General features: G+C 33.3%; 1 long non-coding RNA gene and 1 other non-coding gene across 2 annotated transcripts in view; one reads left to right on the forward strand and one right to left on the reverse strand.

The window, feature by feature from the left end:
• The window catches only part of LOC126512002 (uncharacterized), a 518,051-nt gene that overhangs the window by 189,780 nt on the left and 304,300 nt on the right, over positions 1 to 23,971 (forward strand). The window lies entirely within an intron of this gene.
• LOC126512005 (U6 spliceosomal RNA) lies at positions 10,318 to 10,424 on the reverse strand. The gene has a single exon (XR_007594873.1). It is a non-coding gene; the product is annotated as a U6 spliceosomal RNA (small nuclear RNA).

Below are 23,971 nucleotides of genomic sequence, written 5' to 3' on the forward strand. Positions count from 1 at the left end.
AAACTAAAATAAATAAATAAATAATAAATAAATAAATAAATAAATAAAGACATTAGCTTTATTTTTTTGATATTACAAAATACACAAGCATATGTAGCACATACGTAAATATTTTTCAACCACTCTGATTAGGAGTGTAGGTTTGCATATACCAAGGTGCAGATGTGTCTAAGTAGTAAAACAACCTCAGTAGGATATGATTCTCACCTTCACCTCACTGATAAAGGACCTCTTGTTCAATGGCACATTGACCAGTCTAGCTATCCCTTAACCTTCAGGAATTCTTCTGCTTCTAGCTCACAACTCACAGTCAGAATTCAGGGATTATCGATAAGTGCTTCCATATCCAGGCAAGATGGGTTTTCAAATTCATTTCCCAATGCTTCAACATCAGGCACTTTGCCATGTAAAACGTCTCCCCAGGACAAAATCTGATCTTTTCTTATCCTGAAACACTCATCTAAAATGGTAAAAGAATTCGGCATTTCATTATGAAACATGTTGTGTCAGTTGGCATGAAAAGGCTGATGAGCCTTTTTATTCCCCGCCTTTCATCAATCTATGTGAATTTCAGGTTTCCACTATGAGATGTTGACTTTTTACTGGTAATGTTTGTTTCGTTCCTCTCAATTTCATTTGAGTTACTGCTTGCTTGACCTTAAATCAACCTTTTCTCATCCGTGTGCTTGCAGAGACCTTGCTAGATTTTAGAATTTATCAAGACAATCATCTCTTCTCTTTACTGTTCTTTTATTTAATTTTTCAATAGAACCCAGAAAATTTTCTTTGGAAACTGTGTGGTGATTATAGCTTGCCTCTTTGTATTGCTGTTCATAAGTGTTCAGCTAATGAAGGTAGCTTTGTCATGAGAGAGGGACTCTTACTTATCGTTGAAATCTTTTTTCTATTTATCCTTGTGCACAATATTTATCCACAACATGAAATGTGTATAAAATACATTAAGTAAGCTTATTGATATATTTGGCTTAACATATCATGTATTTGCAGTAATTGACTAACTTTGCATTTGTGGCTTGCTATTATTTTTGCCAATATGTAATTTCTGTCTTTTGTAAAAATATGGAACACAGTGTTCATCAGTGTAAGACATATCTATTTGCATATTTACAACAGGTATTCAATTATATTATTTTTTATCTTTAATTAAAATTACAAAAGTATTTACATAGGACATAAGGTAAATTTTAAACTTGGAGAACAGATTTCTTTCCCTTTTTACATTATGTCCATCCATTACCTTCACCTTTTATTTACTTTCTTCTTGCTCCTATTTGCCCTTCTCTATAATTTCTTCTGTTTTTATATTTTCATCATTATTTTTTCTGCATATTTTCTTTTTTCTTTTGCTTTCTGCTTAAGGCTATAATTCTGGCCACGAAAATCTTAGCCAAGGATATAGCAAATATCACTAAATATTTACTTTTGTTAGTTTGATTGTTTCTTAAGACAAGGTTTTTCTTTTTCTATTCCTTCTGCAGGATTCTCTGAGCCAGAGGGGTGAAGGACACCACAATAAAACTCCCGGAATCAACTAACCTGAGACCATAGGGACTAACAGGGACAGAACCGACACCCAGGAAGCCTTCACGATACTGTCCTAGGCCCTCTGCCCTATGCTATAGTTGGACATCTTTGTCTTGTTGTGGAACCCGTGTAAGATCAGAGGATGTTTCTTACTCTTTTACTGACTTTAGGGACACTACTCCTCATACTGGTTCATCTTGCCCAGCCTTAATACATGGTAGTCTTATTGTAACTTGACATGACATAATTTTTTATATTAATGGGAGACCTGCACTTTTCTAAAAAGAAATGGAGGAGTGAATTTGGGGTGGCAGAGGTGGTTTGGATAGGAAGGACTGGGAAAAGGAGGGAGAGGAACCTGCTACCTGGAAGAAAAAATAAAGAAAGGCTCTTTCATGTTTTGTCTAAACTCTTAAAACAAACCATCCTCCTCCGTCAGTCTGAGTAATTATTGCCTAATCCATGAGGTTTTATGAAAGCTTCAAAAAATAATATCTTATAATTGCAATATTTGAAATACTTGCTTACAGAAAATTTTATTGGAACTTAGATATAGACAAGACCAGAAGAAAGAAAAGTGAACAATTGTATAATTATCTAGCTCTAAAGTGATCCTAACCAGAATAAAAATGAAAATTGGTGTAGAAATAAAGTGTCTGTTATTATAAGGAGCAGAAATTGTACTGTCAAAACATGGAAGCATGAGTATGTGCGCGTGCACACACACACTTACAAACAATCACCAAGTCTTTAGGATACAAAAAAAATGTAGATAAGAATTAATTGTTTAGCTGGGGAATAGAAAATATAGCCTTGTTGATCAATCTTTAATAAAGCTAGATTTTGATAAAATAGAATATTAAATTCTTTAAGCGAATTTTCCATTCAGACTTAAATTGTTGGGTAGATTTGGATCATAGACCTGATATGATATATAAGAATATATTTTCTGCAAATAAAGATTTCAATATAATTATTTATTATTTTACCTCATTTTGCAATCAAACTAACTCTTCCATAAAAGAATAGATGAAATAAGGTGTATAATTGCCATAATTATTTCTATAAAAATATAACATGTTATAGAATGTAAAATACATTCTTTGTTTGTAATGGTCAATTGAATGATTTTTTGGAATATTTACATACTTTCTATGGTAGCAATCATGTTTTTGAATCCTTTGAATTTAAATATGTTTGAAAATATGTAGTTTTCATGTCTAATATTAATGAAAATAGACTTTACAAAATGACTTTGAAGTGATTAAACTTCAAATAGTTGGCTGTTTTCCTTAATGTGTGTTAGAAAGGGGACAGCTTGTCAAGTCCTCTCAGGCATAAAATAGGGTAACTTACCAGCCTGTTGAGATGCAAGACTTCAAAAGATAATCAGAGAGAACTATGCAGCAATAAAAAAATAATAAAAATAAATAAAAAATAATGACCGGAGTGTGAGAGTGCTCTCAAATCACTAGAAAATGAAGTTTCTTTTGAAGCTTCCCTGTGAAAGCAAGATCTCTAAAGCTCAATTTTCAGTAGTGAAGTTCAACAAGATCTCATCTACTCAAACATTTATAGAAATAAATATACATATTAAAGGTCAAATTGCTATAGACCTGACTATTTATAGTATACTTGTCTACCATGCAGATGACCTGGCCTCCAATCCTTAAAAAGGACAAAAGAAAAAAGTAAGCAAAAAATGATATTGGATGTATTAAGATGAGAAAATCATTTAATGCCATTTTCATTATAATCAAAGCTTTTGAGACTTAAAGATTCAGGTAGAAATTGTAGTATTACCTGCTATTTACCAAGTTTTACAGATTTTTAACTGGAGTTAATGGTTTGGGTAATATTTCTTGTTAAGTAGATACAATTTGACACGTTCACAATGAGATTACTTGATAGTTTGAATTTGAAATGCCCCCATAGACCCATGTGTTTAAGCGCTTGTTCACCCAGCTTAAAGCAATGCTTTCAGAGCCTGGGAAACTTTGAAACATATGGCCTAGCAAGGAGACATTGTTGACTCAGGTGGACATTGATTCTGGGGCAACCTTAAGCATTCAATACTCAGATCTATCACAATATGAAACAATTATACTATTTGGTCTTACAGCCCAGAGAGATGTTCCAAACACTGTACTGTTTATAAAGCAAGAGCCAAGGCAGGTGTCCTTTACCTTATTTTATTTTTTTTTATTTTTTGGAAAAGATACTATATCACAGCTTTGAGAAAGTGGAAAATAAAGAATGCTTAAATTCTTAATGGAATAATTAACAGAATCCCTATCGGTAATTTTGTATTATTCAAATTAAAAGTCAAATTCAATATGACTTTGACACTACATGCTATAAATAAGAAATGTTCTTACTTCACTCAGATGCAATTTAACTCACTGACATCATATTTAGCATTATTTCATTTCCTTGGTAGAAAAAAAAATTAATGCACTTGATTCATGTAAAGATATTAAAGCCAAACTTTCCATGCAGAAACTTTTGACTTTCACTTTATATCCTCTAAACCAATGCTCTATTGCAAACAATTGTTCTCCACAGTTTTATCCCAAACACAAGTATAGCAACAGAGTTCTGGGGAACGAGTTGCTGCTGTTTTTCCCCCATTGCACCAGGGTATATTAAAACTCACTAAGATGTATGGCAGTGCTTTCTTTTTAAGAAAGGGCTGTGGAGATAGTAAAAGTTTCATAGGAAGAAGCAGTCTGAACCATGAGATGTGTAAGATGTATTCTCACAGAAAAATCCATTCTTGAAGTTTAATATTGATAGGCTTGAGAATAGCAAATAAAATTAATTTAAAAATATATTAATAGTATTTCAGCAGTGTATTGTAAATATACACAGATTTTTCTCAGCCCTTTAAAGTACATTCAGTGACAGGCATATAACTCTATTGTAACTCCATAGCTATAGAAATTGACCTTTGGATCAAATATATATTAAATATGATAAAAATAACCATAAGATCTATGATTACTAATTTATTTTATTCTATTAATGGATAAAGGCTTCAAAAATAAATTAGAGAATATTTTAATCACTAAATTAAAGGCAGCATTCTCTGGAGAATAATTTCTATCCAAAGTCATAATCCATAAAACTCTTCTCACAGAATGAATATTCTAAATAGTTTTTTTGAATGACACCAGCTAACACTTCTAGAGTATGAATGTCAGTCCCAAATCATTCAAAATTATATACACACTTGTAATGCAGGCAGTGAACACAAAATCAATCTCTCTCTCTCTCTCTCTCTCTCTCTCTCTCTCTCTCTCTCTCTCTCTCATTTTATGGAGTCAAAACTGTCAACTAGAAAACATGCTTTAAAATTTATCTGATAGCACCCAGTGGTGGAGTGTACTGACCATGTTAATTGATGAAATTTTATTGACAAAATTGCTCTGCCAGAGTTCTCTTACCTTCCATGTCAGTCTGTCTGAATGCTGTTACGCCATCAAGACAGTATTGTCTTTTTGTCTTTTGCGTATTTGGTTTCTAAATTTGGCATTGAATCTTAGATATTTTGAGTTTATTTAATGCATTTGGTGATTCTTGTTTCCCCTGGACATTTTTTGTACACATATGCTCAAACCAACTGTACCACTGTCAGAAAAAATAAGACAGAATATTAGTTCTTATGTGACACTTAAATAAGTATTCAAAATCTAATTCAAGCAAATGTGAATTACTCCAAAAATAACCAACTGTTTTTGTGTGCCTCCTGACTATTACTGAAATATGATATATTAATATTAACTTTGGGTTGTCTGTAAGAGATAAATGATCTTCATTAAGTCTGAACTCTGTCTCATTTAGTGTTGGCAGTTATGCCTACCATGTAATCTGTGGCATGTTTATGGTCCCAACATGAATTTTCACATGACACAGAATGGAGGATGATCTTTATGTTAGGAAGTCACTCACTATTAAATTGCATATTTCTTTGGCAGGACAATATCATTCTGCCTATAAAATTGGTAATAGGAGATGATGCTGTTGGTAGAAACTTAGTACAATAATACCTCTTATTTTCCAATATAAAACTGGAGATTCTACTAGAAAGAATGCTATGTGCTATCCTAAATGAATATGAAAGAAGAAATATAATGTTTAACTTCAAAGAATACCTTTCTCATGAAAGCAAAACTTAGCGAAAACATGTTAATTCTGCCCTTAGGATATCACAAGATGAAGTTCAATGAAACATATTTAGTGAAACAATTAAACAGTTAAAATTAACTTCTCTTTTAAGTCCAATTTATATGCACAACAAACAGTAATTTTGTGGTAAAAAAACATTTTTCTGCAGTTCTTAAAGAATAGAATATCTTAATAGGAGTTAATTTTAACTTCAGTGTTTTTGTGTTTGTACTAAAATTCTCAGACAAAATGTCTAAAATTGATTGTTTACACAGGGTTTTATCATAGCATAGCAAACAGATGGGATTTAGATAATTTTTTTCTGACTATTTTTCTTGTAAGTTTTTAATTTCACCTGTATGAATCCTTGACACAACCACACAGCTTGGAGGGGATGTTTCAATCCAACTCTGTAGAGAAATGCATTTAATATGTAAAAGCATATTTTTCTTCTGGTATTTCATGTCATAAACTTATTTCTAAAACATTTCCTCCTCAATTTTTAGATGGTAAATATGTATTTTTGACATTCTACACCATTAACCAAAATAGAATTTCTGGATTTAGAATTGTCATAGTATTTTTATTAACACAATTATTTTTATTGATTCCTTGGGAGTTCATAGTATGCACCCTGATCCCACTCATTTTCCAGTCTTCTACTCTTGCAGCCTCTCCCCCACCAAAAAAAAAAGAGTATTTTAAAAAAGAAAGAAAACCATTTCACTTCTCCATATTTCCTATTTATCCATCACATGTCATCTGCCTTAAAGGCCTTAGGAGCTGCCGTATGTCGTGCATTATACACTTTAGACAAACAACCTTACTTGCAAATGTTTATTGCAATGATTTGTTGGTATGATTCAAAGCCTCTGACTTACGATACACCATTTATACTAGCGCCTTCATCTAAACTTTTCTCAAATATTCTTCTTTTGCCCAAAGTCATGAAGATTCAGGTGATATGGTTCCATAGAACACAGATAACTTCATGAACTTCAGCAGGTCACAGATAGGGTATGTGTTGGGGTGGGCCAATTCAAATCCTTGAATGTGGGTTTGGGTAATATCTGAGCTGTTCTTTCCACTACTCCATTGGAATTGCCACCCTCAAGCGAGGGTCCAGACCAGATATTCCAAGCACATGGCATCAGGGCCATCTCTCTCACATGTATGTTGAGGAGTGGCATCAAGTCTCCCTTTGGGGCAGCCAATAATAGGGTCAGTTTTCCCAAGGCCATTGAGGTTTGGGGGCTGGCTATCCTGTGCCCAAGCAGTTAGGGCCACTTCTCCAAGAAAGGGGATCAGCTCTCCCCTGAGGTGAATGGTGAGGGAAGGGACCAATTCTCAAGTTCTCAAGTGCACAAGCTACCAGGGCCCTGATTTCCCATGGTCTCCAGAAGTAACCCAGGCACAGATATCAGCATAGACCCTGACTGAAATAAGAGCATGAACCCAGGTATGACTGTCAGTCAAAGTTCAGTCAACAACATCACTATTGCCCGGGGTAGCAATCAGCACATTCAGATGAACATGGACCCAATGGCAATATGGTCTTCAGACATCGACATACCAGCATCAGGCTGGGGCACAGACTAGAAGCATATTCTCAGCCTTTGGTGGTCACATGGGCCAAGGCCATCAGCATAGGTGCATCTGTTGTAGGGACAGGGAACCACAAATGACCCTTGACTACCACTGAGGCTCAGAATCATCATGGCCCCAGGCAATAGTGCAGGGCATGCAGATCAGCCTATTCCTAACAGCTTTGAGTCTTCAGTTGGGCTTCTTCTCTCCCATTTCTTCAGCACACAGCACTTTATCATACTGGCACTTGTCTGGTCCAGGTGGGAGGGATGCCATAATAAATTTCATCTTAAATAATTAAGATGAAAGAATCCTAACACTTGTTTTTCTCTTTCTTGATTGTTGAAAAATTTGATAAGTATTAATTTAACACAAAAGATAAGAATCATTATAATCCTGAAATAGTGGCATTTTCTTCTAATCAATTAATGTCAAGTTTGAATTTTTCTTGAAGTAAGATATTTACACAAAGCTACTAGCATGACTTAATCAAAGACTAATAGGCTCACAAATTCCTTTCATTCCTAGGGCACAGTCTACAGCCCCTAGAAGCTCCTGTTTTTTCTGTGTATTTCACTAACTCTGTCCCGAACGCAAGACATCTACTCCATCGTCTCCATCCTTGAGTACTGCAGAAGCACTAGAGTCTTGATATATTATGTTAAGGTAAATTTTCTATTTCACAAATCAGACTTTTACAGCACACCTTAATTATTTAATTATTTCTTAGTCCTTAGCAATGTATTGCACAACAATGAACATGTTATTTTCCCTGACATGCCTATTAAACTTCTTAAAATTTGTAACCTAGAAAATGACATAGTAAACCATTTAATTAAATAATTTTAAGACAAGTTATTGAAACCATAAAATCAACAAAAAGAAATCTAACATTTTAAGGACTGCAAAGAAGGCTAGCAGAAAGATCTTTGGTTGTTCAACCAGAGGACTCAAGTGAATTCCAACATCACATTTTGGTTCACAAGTGTCTATAAAAACAGTTCCAAAGGATCTTCTGGCCTCTTATGGCATTCTCTAGCATAGTGTGTATGCATCAAATAGGCATACCTGCAGGAAAACATCCATGCATAGAAAATAAACTAAATGAAACAATTTTAAAAGAAGCAAAATCAAGATTTTTATCACTCTGGTAAGAAATTTATGGCATTAGTTTTATAAAGACATGTCTGTTATTAAGAAACAATATTTATACCAAAAGAAAGCTAATTTTCAAAAAGCCAAGAGCCCTGAAAATGTGTATATGGATGTGTTGATACTTATAATCCATACTAATCACTTGGATTTAAGGAATTAATAGGAAGGTTTGTGAATAGCTAAGTAACAGAAACAGATAAACACATATTTATTCAGGTTTGTAAATAAGAGTTATTTTCTTAGCTTATTTTTCAGCTGTCACAATTACAGTAATTTTAATTTAATTTATTGCCATAGACATACATGGTAAACTATTACATATATGAATTATTAAGTAGGATGGTATCATTAATTATTTTTATAAGCTTGATTACTTGAGAATCCATCCATAAATATACACAACCAACCCAGATAGATATGAACTTTGAGAACAATCTCTTTTTTCATATTTTGTTTTTAATTTTTAGTTCAATTTCTTAAATAATGTACTGTAATTAGGATTTTTTTCAATAAAAAAGTTTCCAGAATCCAACAAAAGTAGCAATAGAAGTTTAATAGTACCTCTCACTACATGATGGGAAAAAACAACAACCAAAGCAAACAAACCGTCAAACAAAAAGAGCAAATTATTTCTTTTACTTAAAAGTTCTAAGTTAAGCCCATCAGAATAGGGAAAAATAAAATATAAAAACTTACCATTTTTGACACTTCTGGCTGTAAGTGATGGATTTGTTCCACCCCCAATTCATTTGCAGAAACATCTCATATTGAAAACTCTAGCTTCCTTAGGAGCGAACCATTAGAGCAATTCCTTTAAAACCATCTAAAGCAAGGACTGAAGATGTTGGATGAATAGTACTGATGGATTTCATAATATTAACAGAGAAGCATGTGGAATAATATACTTGAAGTGAATTGAGAATATCTCCAATTACCTGATTAATGTCTGGAGCCCTGACACTTCACGTCACTTCAATGTCGCTGCCCTATTATAATAATAAAACCTGAACACCTGGGGAAAGAACTTGGGCTTTTTAAATTTCTTGACATGGCTATAATCAATATTCCTAATGGCATCAATATTCCTTCTATCATGTTTGGCTTAGTCTATGACATTCATTTTAACAATTATTACGGTATGTCTGCTAACTGACAGACAGTCTCTTCCCATGAGTAGCACATGAACCAAGCTATGCTGGTAGACAATCCTATGTTAAAATATGATTCTATTTATGAGAGTTTTCTATTTTCAAGATACTATAGTAGTAAAATCATTGTTTCACCAAATATTTAACATTATTATACATAATGGAACATAGAGTTATTATTTTTTGTTTCATAAATATTCTTATGATGTATAATATGTTTTAGCTTTAAAATCACTTCTAAATCAAACATATTATTTAGTTATATTTCAATTTTAACGATTATAAAATTTAACAATTGAATATTTTATTGTTTTTTAATAAATTAATTGCTCACAAAGTTAAAAATGTTCTTTACATTACATATTATAAATATAAATGATACTTATGTCTTCAAATTACAGTTGAAGCATTAGAAAAAAAATACCATAGTAGTTTTGAGTGTTAAAAGGCTTAAAGACTTGTAAATGCTTCATTTAATTTTTACAATTACACATTGATTGTAAATCAATCCATTTAAATGAGAACATATATACATACATTAAATTAAATGTAATTAATAAACCATAGCATATATATGCTATTTTTAAATGTATTACAAACTATCAAATTGTTAGAGTTAAAATTTCCTAACATTTTCTGTGCTTTAGATGAATCTCAGTCTAAATTTATGTTGAACAAGGGTAATGATTTTGTTAGTAAATTTCCTAGATATTTTTAAAACTATGAATGTTTCATGAATTTGTGTAACATTCTAGCACAAGGGCTATGCTAATCTTTTCCATATTGTTCCAATTATAGTATACATGCTGCTGAAGAGAGTACACTCCTAGGTGGGAATACATCAATTTTAGTTTATAAATGTTCCTTAATTTATAATTTAAGTATTTATTTATCACTGTAATTCTTGTACATGAATCAATGGAATAATATTGTTTTCCAACCATCAAGTTTTTTTTTGTGTGTTAGACATTCTAACTTAGGAATTCAACGTAGAATGATAATTTTTAAAGTTTCATAATAAAAGCCAGATTAAAAAACTGATATAAAGTATGTGTGCATAAAAGTACATGTAAACACCCATCTTACAAAATGTTTTAATTAATATACATGTATAATACTTTAAAATACAGACATTTAAAGGCATCTTTGTCATAAAATATATATTTTATAAAAGGTTATTATTATCTAATATTAGGTAAAATTAGTTTATTTTCATTATATATATGTTGAAAAAGAGACATATAAATTTCCATGTCACATGATATGGTGGTATATTATTTGTGTATGATTAAATAAAGCTTGCCTAAACAGAGGCGGAGTAGTCATACTAGTCAGCCATACAGGTTGGGGGTGGTAACAGACAGCTTTAATCCCAGGACTCAGGAGACTAAGACAGACATATATATGTGACTTCAATGATACCTTGGGATTCACAAGATTGATCAAGAAATAGATCCAAGTGGTGGCCTTTCACACCTTTAATTCCAGTGTTTGGGAGTCACATAACTTTATTCCCAGCGGTAGGGAGATGGAGACAGGAGAGATGTGACTTCCTGGAGAGAGGAATGGTGGAGAGAGGAATATAAAGGGGAGGAGACAGGGACTCACAACAATGTGGGGTTAGAGGGTTCATAGAGATAGACTCTTGCCCTTTTGGTCTGAAGATCTGATAAAAGCAAAAGGCCTTTCTGGTGCTTGGCTCCTTTGTTTTTCTGATCTTTGGGATGAACCCCAGTATCTTTCTCTGGGTTTTTGTTATTTGTGCTACAACATGATTTATATATAAAATATCACGCCCCAATAGAATTGAATTTTCAAATTTTAATGACATTTAAAGAGAATGTTCATATTACTATTGGACAGTTCTTCTGTCGTGACATTATTTTGATATAAAAATATGAACAAATTTACAGCATAATCTTTAGTATTCAATGAAAATCAATAAATTTCTATACTCATCTTTAAAACTTTTCAATGAACATAATAATCATTTACAATTCCATTCCATTCTTTCTTTTTATGAATGTAAGTGTTTAAAATATTTCACAGAGTACTTCACACTTTACTCTTGACAGTCAGTCTCACCAGTTCAGGTGAAGTTTCATTCGAGCAAGCTTACTTTTATTGAGATTTGAAAAGAACAAGTGACCTGTAAACGTTATCAGAAACCGTAATGCTCTTTGGCAAATGATCTAATCACTCCACTCCAGATAAACACATTTTTCTTGTTATAATAAAATGTCTTTTCCAAGAGTGCATATGGATTTAACTTACCTGAAATTCTCAGAAAAAAAAAGGCTACCTTATACCATAGCTTTGTACTGGGAAACTGAAATGTTCCACTAGGTAAATGCTCACCCTATTTTCCTACACGCCACACAAAAGTCACTTTCAAGGTTCAGAGAATAACTATTCTTTACTTCCTTTGTGACATTGTCAGTTTTTGAAAATGCACAAACCTTCCTTCTCACTGAAAAGAAACATGGAACATTCAATACCAGAGGTCAGTTCAGCCTCCTAAAGCTATTTAAAAACATGGTCATATTTCCTCTGTTAACTGTCACTGAGCCAACTTAGCAAGAAAGCCATGCTGTATTAGATGTTTAAATGTCCAAATTTTCATTAAAATAAAATATTGTAGGTTTCAGATCAATGAAGTTCTAATTTTTACAATATAAGGTAAGATCAAACACGCAGCATAAAATATTGTCACCTTCAGTCACAATAAGGGCACGTTTGCTTTTCTTCCTAACTCTACCTCTGTCATTAAGACTATGATCTTTTCAAAATAAAATTTTTCTTCCTGTGTTACATTATTGCTGAGAGCCTGGTGTGAACCCTGATTCTTTCTTCTTAATAACTCTAGTTATTACCACATGGAAATGCATAGCTGGTTGGCATAAATTGTGTTTTTGGTAATTTTCATCTGCTCAATATTGAAATAAGTTATATAAGGAGATATGGCCAGGCACTCTGAATATGTCCCATTCATCAGAAATGCATTTTACAACTTCAAATAAAATTTTATTTTACTGAAAATGTGTGAAATAATATATGTTCTTTTAAAATAATTTTAATCTTGGGACCTCACCATATGAAAAGCATTCCTAAAATGATTTATTTATTTATTTATTTGCTTTGATTTTTTTTTCAAAACAGGCTTTCTCTGTGGCTTTGTATCCTGTCCTGGAACTAGCTCTTGTAACCTAGGCTGTCCTTAAACTCACAGAGTTCCACCTGGCTCTGCCTCCAAGTGCTGGGATTTGAGCACCATCACCGCCCAGCTACTAAAATGATTTCTAAACTTTATTTAAATTGTTGGCACATGACAACTTATGCTACCATATAAAGAACGACAGTGTTACTTCAACATCAATATATGCTCCAATCTCATATTTTCTGATGATGATAGTTTGATGTTCTCTAGTATTATAATTCGATCTAATTTAATATTATAATAAATTGACATTTTACTTTCCATATATCTAAATAAATTGAAAGATCTGACTTAAGTGTATAAATTGAAAGAACTGACTTCAGTGTATAAGATAATTGTATAAAAATACAGACACAAGTCACTGTGTGTTTCTGACATTTCAAGGAGGATTTAGAATAACATTGTCAGAATAATAAAAAAAATGAAATGTATACTACTAAATGTAATCATCATTTAATTAGGTAAAAGACTGTGTGTTTTATGTGATTTTCAATCTAACATTGTATTAACAGTTATTAATAAAAATAATTGTAGTTAGGCATCACAAACACTTGATAATCAAGGAGAGGCATAAGTACCACTTGGACATTTGTTACTGTTGAACTCTGAAACTGTTTGCAAATGCAAAAATATATAAAGCAAAAGGTCAGAAAACGCTCTACTGTGTATTTATCATCTTTCTATGAATATAATTATGTAATTATACTATATAATTTTCAGGATTTTTATCTAAACTTTTACTAGTAATCAGAACTTTGACAATGGAGTGTTTTTTTTTAAAAAATATTTTTCTTCATTAAACATACTAATCAAGTTCCCACTCCTTCTACTTCTTCCATTCCCTCCACATACTCTCATATCACACCTTCATCCAATCCTCAGAGAGAATAAGGCACGTTGCTTTTGGGAAGGTCCAGGGCCCTCCCTGATTATATGTATGTATGTATGTATGTATGTATGTATGTATGTATATAATGCTCAGCAAGATATCCTCCAAAGAGAATAGGTTTCCAAAAAGTCGGTACATGCAGTAGGGATAAATCCTGGTGCCACTGCGAGGGACCCCAAGTGTGCCCAGCCAAGCAACTGTCAAACACATTCAAAGAGACTACTTTGGTCCTATGCTTGTTCCTTCCTAGTCCAGCTGGAGTTGATGAGCTCCCATTAGCTCAGGTAAACTGTTTCAGTGGGTGTACCCATCATGGTCTTGTCCCCTTTGCTCATATTATCATCCCTCCCACTCTTCAACTGGACTTTGGGAGCCTCAGTCCAGTGCTCTGATGAGGGTCTCTCCCTCTGTTTCCTCCAGTTGCTGGATGAAGGATATATGGTGATATTTAAGATATTCATCAATCTGACTACAGGTCAAGTGAGAATCGGGCCTCCTATCCACTATTGCTTAGGATCTTAACTGGGGTCATCCTTGTGGATTCCTGGGAATTTCTCTAGAGCCAGGTTTCTTGCTAACCCTATAATGGCTCCCACAATCAAGATTTCTATTTCCTTGTTCTCATCTCTGTCTTTCCTTGTTTCAACTATCACATTCCTTTCAAGTTCTTATCACTCCTCCCATTCCACAATCCTCTTCCTTTTCCACCCTCCCTTCTCCTTCCACCCCAACACTCCCAGTTTCACCAGGTGATCCTGTCTGTTTCTACTTTCTAGGTGAATCTATATATATTTTTCTTAGGGTTCACTTATTACTTAACTTCTCTAGTGTAACATGAAGGGGGCTTGCTTGTTGTTGTTTTTTTTTTTTCCTGCTAGGTTTTCACAGCTGTTTAGCCCCAAAGAAAATCACACATAGGTCTCCATAAATTATAAGCTGATTGGCCCATTATATATTGGCTAAAATACATAAAAAAAACATTTTTATGTATTTTAGCCATGTGGCTCAGTATCTTTTTCAGTGGGGCAGATCACATCCTGCTGTTTTGGTGATCTGGACAGGAGTGGGGGAACCAACGTCCACCTTCCCAGAATTTTCCTGTTCTCTTTGCATCATTTCTACTTCCTGTGTGGTTTACCCACCTATACTTCTTGTCTGGCCAATCAGCGTTTATTTAAAGCATGATTGACAGAATACAGACAATTCTCCCACACCACTCTAGGATCATGAAACATAGGCTCAATATCCTTTGTTTATATCTAGTATCCACTTATGAGTAAGTAAATACCATATTCATTTTTTTAGATCTGGATTACCTCACTGAGGATAGCTTTTCCTAATTCCAACCATTTGCAAACAAAATTCAAGATGTCAACTTTTGGAGTAAAAAGATCAGTAAAATAGAATATACACAAATAAATTATAAATACACATTAATACAAATAAATGTAAAATTTTCATGGAAATATTAGAGATGAACATTTGTAAAAACTAAATAATCTGAAAATATCTTCTGTATAGTTTGAGGTTAAAATATGAAGAAATTGGATAAGTATAACATTACTATTAATGTTACACTAGTTGTATGTATTATGCTGTTTTCTTTATCCATTTTTGTGTGAATGAACAAGTTTAATTTTGATATAATCCTTCTGCTTTTGTATGCTGTATTTACTGAATCAAAGAGATTTAATCCTAAGAAAATGCAATGGTTAAGTATACTCATTTTGCTTTTACAAAATACTGGTCAGAGTAGTTCCATGAGAAGTATTCCAAATATATTATTTATAAACCTATATCATTAATTTAACTTAAATAATAATTATATGTAATTACATGATTACAACATCTTAATTCAAAGTTTTGTGCTCATTGTTCCTAGGAAGTTTATGTTGAGTCCTTTGTCTAGAATGTTTAAAAATAGTTAATTTTTCCCAATCTTGCTGTACAGTGTTTCATAATATATTGTTTAGTGAAGAGATTAAAATGGGCTGAACATACAGACCCCAAAAGTACTTCTATTACCAGCCTAAGAATCTGTATTCAAAGCAGATTCTATATAAATGAGACACAATGAAACATCTGGATTCTGAGAGCTATGGAGGTAAAAGAAAAAATTGAAAGTCATCTATATAGTACATTCCATTTGAAAACACCATTGGGATACATGAAACATTTTTTTAAATACATTTATCAGAAATTACCTCACAAGCTTCAAAAGGAGAGAGACAACCATTAGACCTACCCAGTTGTGATGCTCATTAACTTCATCAGTGGACGGCACATAATGATAAAAGTAAGGTTGCATACATGTATACAATGGTTGCTGTAAATAATAGGTTTCTACTTGGACTTAAGAACCATTCAAGAAGGGAGCAATCATGGCCTAGCTACTAATTCAGTGCTAGTAATATCATGGATATTAGAGAATCTACAACCACTAACTTATTAAACTAATATAAGCCCCAATACTCATCTGTAAATATTTATCCTTATAATGAATTAGTTAGAGTCCTCACCTCGCATCAAGGAACCCTCTTTCTACAACAGATGGAGACGAGTAGAGAAAACAAGACATCAAAAAGCACATTGTGGACCCAAGTCCTGGTTGATAAGCCTGTAAAGCAATGCAGCACTGATGGCTCAAAGAACATTATAGAAGAGGGGCAGAATTATCATAAGATTTAGAGGAGGTTTTCTGTAATATTTTGTCTCCTAGTAATGTCAGAAGCTAGAACCATAAAATCTCAACCAAAATGACCACCAATGTGAGCTGACCAGGAAAAACAACAACAGACGTTGAAAGTGAGCAAGAAAAGCTCTCAAGATTTCAATCCTACACACAAAAATAAAATAAAAGCAGCTAGGTAAAACTGTGGATCATGTCCTTCCAGGGAGCCAAGGACATAATTTGCTTTAAAAAGAATAATTGAGCAAAATACCTGTAATACATTTCAAATATAAAGTATGGAGCAGAAAGCTACATTATTTTATTTTTTTTATATTTCCTTCATGGCAAGAATAAAAACATATGAACCTATAAACGAATATTTTACTTGATACAAAGGGAGATAGCCAGTTTCTACGGATGGTTATGAAATCTATTCTCACTTAACTGTTCTCGGGTTACAGGTGTCTTTAGTGGTGACCTGAATGTGTGATTGCTCTTTTATTTATGTCAACATTAGAAAGACTAGAATAAGGTATAGAAGAGTGAATGGCTTAGCAGAATGAATGAAATCTGGAAAGTAGAAAACTCATGAGACATCAACATTCAGTTTATCAGAATTTTTTTTTCAGTATTTTTGCATCAATGTCCATGAGAGAAATTGGTTTGTAATTCTCTTTCTTAGGTGAGTCCTTTTATGGTTTGGTTATAAGGGTAACTGCAGAATTCTTGTGGGTTAGGAGGGAGTGGGCACTTAGATTTGTATGTATAATGAAAAAAGATAGTTTGTTTTCTCTTAAGATTAAAAATAAAAAGAATCTGATCCTGTTTTTTTAGGGTTCCCCCCCCCCCGAAAGACTCTTGATGATGGTTTTCGTTTCCTTAGGGGTTAAAGGTCTATTTAAATTGTTTATCTGACATTGAGTTAATTTTGATGTGTGCTATCTATTCAGAAAATTGTTCATTTCTTTTAGATTTTCCAATTTTGTGGAGTACAGGTTTTCGAAGAATGAACTAATGAATCTCGATTTTTCCTCAGAGTCTCTTATTTAAATCTTTTTTGTTTCTGATTTCCTTAATTTGGATATTCTCTCTCTGCCTTTTGGTTAGTTTGGATAAAGGCTTGTCTATCCTGTTGATTTTATCCAAGGACTTGATCTTTGTTTCATTGATTCTTTGTATTCTTTTCTCTTTTTTTTTAATTCTATTTTATTGTTTTTAGCACTCAATTTGCTTTGCCCTCAATTTATTTCTTGTTGTTTACTCTTCCTAGGTGAGTCTGCTTATTTTTGTTCTAGAGCTTCCAGGTGTGCTAGTGTGAGATTTTTCTGCTTTCTTTATGTAGGCACTTAGTGTTATGATGTTTCCTCCAGCATGATTTTCATAGTGTCCCATAAATTTGGGCAAGTTGTACTTTTATTTTGATTGAATTCTAGAAAGACAAATTTTATTTTTATTTCTTCCTTGACCTGGGGTGCTTCAGTTGAGCATAACAAAAGCAAAACAAAAATATTAAGACTGGGAAAGGAAAGCACTGTGAGGAACAGAATCCCAAAGGCCAATAGAGAATGAGAGGCGGCCACTGCTTCTACTGCTAGGAGACCTCCAGGAGGACCACACTACACAACTATAACTTATATGCAGAAGTCCTAGAATAATCCCGTGCTGGCTCTCTGCTTATCAAATCACTCTCTATGAGCTCTTCTAAACCTAAGCTGGCTATTCTCAGAGATTTCTTGTGATATCCTTAACCCCACTTACTCCTAAAGTTTTTCCTTCCTCTCTACAATAGGATTCTATGAGCTCAGATTCATGTTTAGCTGAGGGTCTCTGCTTCACTTTTCAACAGATGATGGATTAAAACCTCTCTGATAATAATTAGGCAAGACACCAATCATGTTTGTCTTTATTTTGGATATATAAATATATGCATACACACTATATATATGTAGAGAAAGAGAGTCATAAATATAATTTTTGTTTACTCATGTAGAAATATAAATACCAATCTATTACTAAACGTATTATTTGATTTTTATACTCTGTGTAACTTTTGCTGTCTATAGGACAAAACTAAATTAAGATTATTGGTATAGAAAATAGGCTACTACTATGGATTTCTGCCGTTGTATCTATCCCTTGCAAAGGCAAGTTATCTTGAATAGGAGTGAGAACTACACCTATGGGAAAAAGGACAAATGTTCCATTGTTGCTTGGGAATGTGTGATTTCCATATCGTAGTAGATACATATAAACACCTTTGCGCTTAAGGCTCAGAAAACATATCCATGAAGGGTTAGAAAGAACCATAAGTTTAAAGAGCTTCCTGTGCTATTGTGTCTGCTAGTAATGTCAAAAGAAATAATCATGTAGTCACATCAACCTAACTGCTTATATATGGGTGGAACAGACACAGCACTAATAAACATGCCTAAGTTGATGGAGTAAAGTCTATAGGCCTCAGATTTAAAAAGCACTATAAGCTACTAAAGAATTTTGATAATGGAAGAATTGTCTTCATTACACAAGAGAACTTGAAATATGTTTTCCAGTATCAAATGGTTAGTCCTGAAAATACACATACAAATAAAATTATAGAGACTGAACAGGTTATATTTATGAGTATGTGTATGTAAAAATATATGCATATATATTGATGAAATAGCAATTATGAAAAAGGATGCAATGAGTACAAAAAGAGTAAGGGGGCTACTTGAAAGGTTGGGAGGGAAGAAAGGAAGTGGAGAAATGATGTTAAAAATAGCAAAAAAGCTCCTGTGATTCACATTGTTTCAGATACCTCAGAGTTGATGAACTTAGCTACCACCTTGAAATCTTTACTCAAAATATAACTTTAACATTTAAATAGAAATTGTAATAATTACTTTTCTACCTCAAGCTAAAAATCTTCTTCCCATTGTTAAAAATAGCAAGTTAAAATGTCATCTTATTTCAGTTATTATTTTTCTTTTTAGGATGAAATGACTGTCCTCTTTCCTCTAACCCTGTCTCCTCCACATTTTATTTTTATAACGGCAGTTAAAGTGCACATGCTGTAACCTTTACCCAAGTAAGTTTCATTTTTCCTTTAATACACCTTCCAGGGATAAATAAATACAACCTCTATAATGGTTTAATAAGATAATTGGGTTCTGTTTCACTTGGTACTGCAGCTATTTGAACATTCTGTCACTGGTGTGCACTATTAAAGATTCTGTCAGAAGAGATTAAGTGGTGCATTGCTTTTCCTAATGTACAACACCGCTAGCTTGGAGGAGTAAATGGAGACCAATTCATGAAATTAGAAAAGGTCTTTTTTCACAGGCTATGCTTGGGACATTACAGATGATTTTGTTATTGCTGTGGGTAGCATTGATGGTTGAAGTAGAATGGACATTGGCCTTTCTCTTTCCAAAAGGCCCTTAACATTATTAAGATTGAGTCTACCCAGTTGCTTTGAAATGATATTTGGCTAAAGCTGCTTCAATGTGTCATATTTACCACCAACCATTAACGACAATGGGAGACAACAAATGAACAGATGGAAAAGAACTCATGGGAGGGCTCAAGAATCAGACCTACTCATCCCCTTAATCAGGAATACCCCAAAACACTAATCCGGAAGTTGCACATGCCCACAGAAGGGGTGGTGTCAAACTGAGTATACCCTGTGCATTCTGTCTCTGTTCAAATATGCTTTAATCTCATTGATTTAGATCGGCTTTCTCCTGTTTTCTGCATCCACTCTGGCTCTTACACATTTTCTGCTTTTTTCTTCAGGGTTTTATGAAATCTAAGAGGAACCATTTGATGAACACATCCTGTTCATGCCTGAATGTAACAATTTTTCTTACTCTCTGAGTAATGTCTGACTGTGGGTGTCTATATTTATACCCCTATGTAGCAGGATGCACCTCTAATGATGGCTAAGCAATGACTGATCTATGAATATGGCAGAATATCATTATGACTCACTTTATTCCAATTTTGTTCTAGTTTTTTCTTTCCTTTTTTTTAGACCATTGATATTAGTTCTACCCTAGATTTTTAGGGCAACATACTCTCTGGTTCGTTGTAACCCAAGCAATACCATGGAGTGGACCTTAAGCCAAATTAGTTAATAATTACTCCCACAAGCTTTGTCATCGTTACCAAGGCATATGTATATAGAATATATACTATATCATATATATACAATACACTACACACATACACACATATATACACACTCACATATACATGTATTCACATACATATATGTATACTTTACTCAAAACTTCATTACAAGCAGATTTTTCTGTCCCGCCTGTCAGCTCCAAAATAACAACATGAAGTATTCTTATTAATAACGAAAGCTCAGACAATAGTATAGGCTTTTTCATAAGTGGCTCTTATAGCTTAAAAGGAAGCATGTTTTGATTAATCTATGTTCTATTACATGACTTTACCTCTGTCTTATGGTGTGTGACTGCCTTGTCCCCCATCTGTCTGATTTCACTGCCCTTCTTTCCCAGCATTCTCATTGGCCAGATAACCCTGCATAGCTATTGACCACTTAGCTTTTTATTAAACCAATCACAGTGACATATCTTTACACACTATAAAAGAGTATTCCACAACATTTCCCAATTTTTGTCTAAATGAAAGGGATAGACTTAATTCTAACATAATAAAACTGTGAATAGAGCAGGATTAAACATAATTATGCAACTGTCTCTTTGACATAATTAAGTATATTTGGACGTATGCCCAAGACTGGTACAGAAGGATGTCAAATTAGTTCAATTCTCATTTTCCTAAGCAACTACCACACTGATTTTTGTAGCATGACTACAAAAAACCCAAAGAGAGATATTGGGATTCAAGCTGAAAATCAGAAAAGAAAAGCAGCCAAACCACTAGAGAGTTCTTACCTCTACCAGGCCTCAGAAATGCAAAGAAGAAATCTTTTTCTCAGTGTGACTGTGGATTTGGTCGCACTGCTCCTTGGCCTCTAGTAGGTTAGCTCTGCATTCTGATCTTCAGGCAAGCTTTATTTATTAAAACACAAATAAAATATCACTATATTTATACTTTTTGTCTAAAATAAAAATAAGGATATGACTAATATAAGAAAACTATATACAATAAGTATAAAAATGGTATGTAATATATACAGGTAATAAGTATGTCAACAATGTCTAGTCCATTTACATTTGACAAATTCAGAGAAATTTCTCCATTATCTATTCTTTCTTGGTGAGTCTGAAATCGTGTATCTAATTTATTTTCTATCATAACTTCCAATTATCATCCAAAACTATCTTTTGATATCTCTCAAAAATACTTGTAGAAGATCAAAAGTGGGCTATATGTGTGGGACAATTCCTATTCCTCAGTACTTATTGTAACTGAAAAATATAGTTGATTCTCTATCATCTTTTCCAAATATGATGGACTCTTAATTTTTAAATTTATTATGACATAAAATTACCTCAAAAGTGAATATGGCTGGGCAGTGGTGGCGCATGCCTTTAATCCTAGCACTCGTGAGGCAGAGGTAGGCGGATCTCTGGGAGTTCGAGGCCAGCCTGGTCTACAAGAGCTAGTTCCGGGGACAGGCTCCAAAACCATAGAGAAACCCTGTCTCGAAAAAACAAAACAAAAAAAAGTAAAGTAAATATGACTTATAATTAATAGCTCCATGACAAAATTAAAGAAATAAACAAAATCAATATAAAAGTTTTTTAGTGGCATCTCAAATTTAACTGTATGAAACTGTCTAGTGTATAGTTCAATACATAACCTAACCTGTGTTTCAGACAATGGTCTATTTCTTCATCTAAGCATCTTTTCTCTGCAAGTCTTTGAACTGGAGTCTCTTTTCTGCTGAATGAGAAACTCAACCTCTGTTTATTCCTCTAATTCATGTTGCAATTCTTTTCTGAGTGTTTTTTAGAATGTGTGATTGAAATTTGATGGGTATAATTCATTAAAGAATAATATCCAAAATTTTATGTTGAGAGATATACTATAAAAGAAACAAAGGTGGACCGTTGCCATTCTTAAGTTTCTGATTTAATGGTGGAAGATAAAATAACGTTTAGAAAATCACCAAGCAAACACCAAATGTTAGTTGCTAGGTGAACATCATCAATAGTGACATAGATGGTGGTTGAAAGAGCAAAGGGGACTATTGTGATCGGGAAGAATGGGCTCGATTTTGTTCCATTGACCTAAAATATAAATGATAAATGGAATTTTTGTGGGTTTTAGTTACAAAAGGGAAGCAGCATTTGATTCAGACGTAGCAACATAACCCCTTTAACTTAAATTATTGATAACTTAGCGGGTTAGCTACTAAACCTGAAAAGAAAGAAAGGATTCTACAGGGTAAAAGGAATCTTTACCTTCAAAGGGAAGAGATGTACAATTCTCCTATGTCTAGATATGTCTCCTAACATTATTGTCAAGCAAGCTGAAAGCAACAAGGTAGTTAGTGAACTATGGATTGCATTCTCATATAGTTTAGGATAGGATCTTCAAACTAAAGCCCTAGCCACATTTCAGTACAAATTAAGGTTTATATCCTATTAGTTTAAGGAGTAGTTCATGTGAAGCCACTTATCCTTCTTCATAATTCTCAGTGTATTCTCAAAATGCCCTTCATTTTCTACAAGTCAAAATAAACAGCAACAAGTGAAAAAACAGGACCGCTTTCCCCAAAAGGCAGTGCTGTGTAGAAAGCATTACTCTGGCTAGACATCTTGAAATTCAATGCCTGAAGACAAATGTATCTTAACATGTTCCGTAGGAACTAAATGATTTTAGAGAATCATGCAAACTGAAAATGAGATACAGATACCAAATATCATTATAAATAAAGACAAGTAGTTACATATTTTCATGAGCAATATGTTTCTTATTTCATTCACTTTGAATTCTTAAAAGATTCTCTTAGCATCAGTAGAAATAAGTGTATAAAAACCTGTACTTCCCTATTTACTGCTGTTCTATATGCAGTAGATATAGGCTAATCTTATCTTAAACAACAATCAACATATAAATGCCATGTATGTTTGTGTGCACAGACACACAGAGACATGTGCATGCACAACCATGGGAATTTTATCAGGCCAAAAATAATAAAATTATGAAACTTACAATAAATTGGATGAATCTGGAATACATCATATTAAGTAACCAGACTAAGATTGAAAATAATTTTATGTTTTAACACATGTCCATCATCTAGAGTTAAGTAGTTATACATGAAGCAATAAATTTAAAACAGACTATGGGAAATTAGACAATATTGGAAGGGAAGTGATAGATTTGTAAACGAGAAATAATAATCCTTGTGAACATGAAAAAATGCATGGTACAGCTATGACATACATAAATGGAACCCATTTATTTGAATTCTCTTATAAGTAAGATGATCCCGTTCTCTAACTTGTGATTCTTTAACTTTATCAGAAGAGGAAGATCCCTCACTTTCTCTCATGTCTATTCTTCTTTAAACATTTTAATATAAAGCACAGTTACATATTATCAGTGATAGATGCAGGGAGAGAATAAGAGAGGGATAGATGGAGGAGGGAGGGAGAGAGGGA

This window comes from Alexandromys fortis, unplaced genomic scaffold (genome assembly GCF_014885135.2).
Source record: "Alexandromys fortis isolate MF-2015 unplaced genomic scaffold, M_Fortis_MF-2015_v1.1 scaffold_113, whole genome shotgun sequence".
Classification (NCBI taxonomy): Eukaryota; Metazoa; Chordata; class Mammalia; order Rodentia; family Cricetidae; genus Alexandromys; species Alexandromys fortis.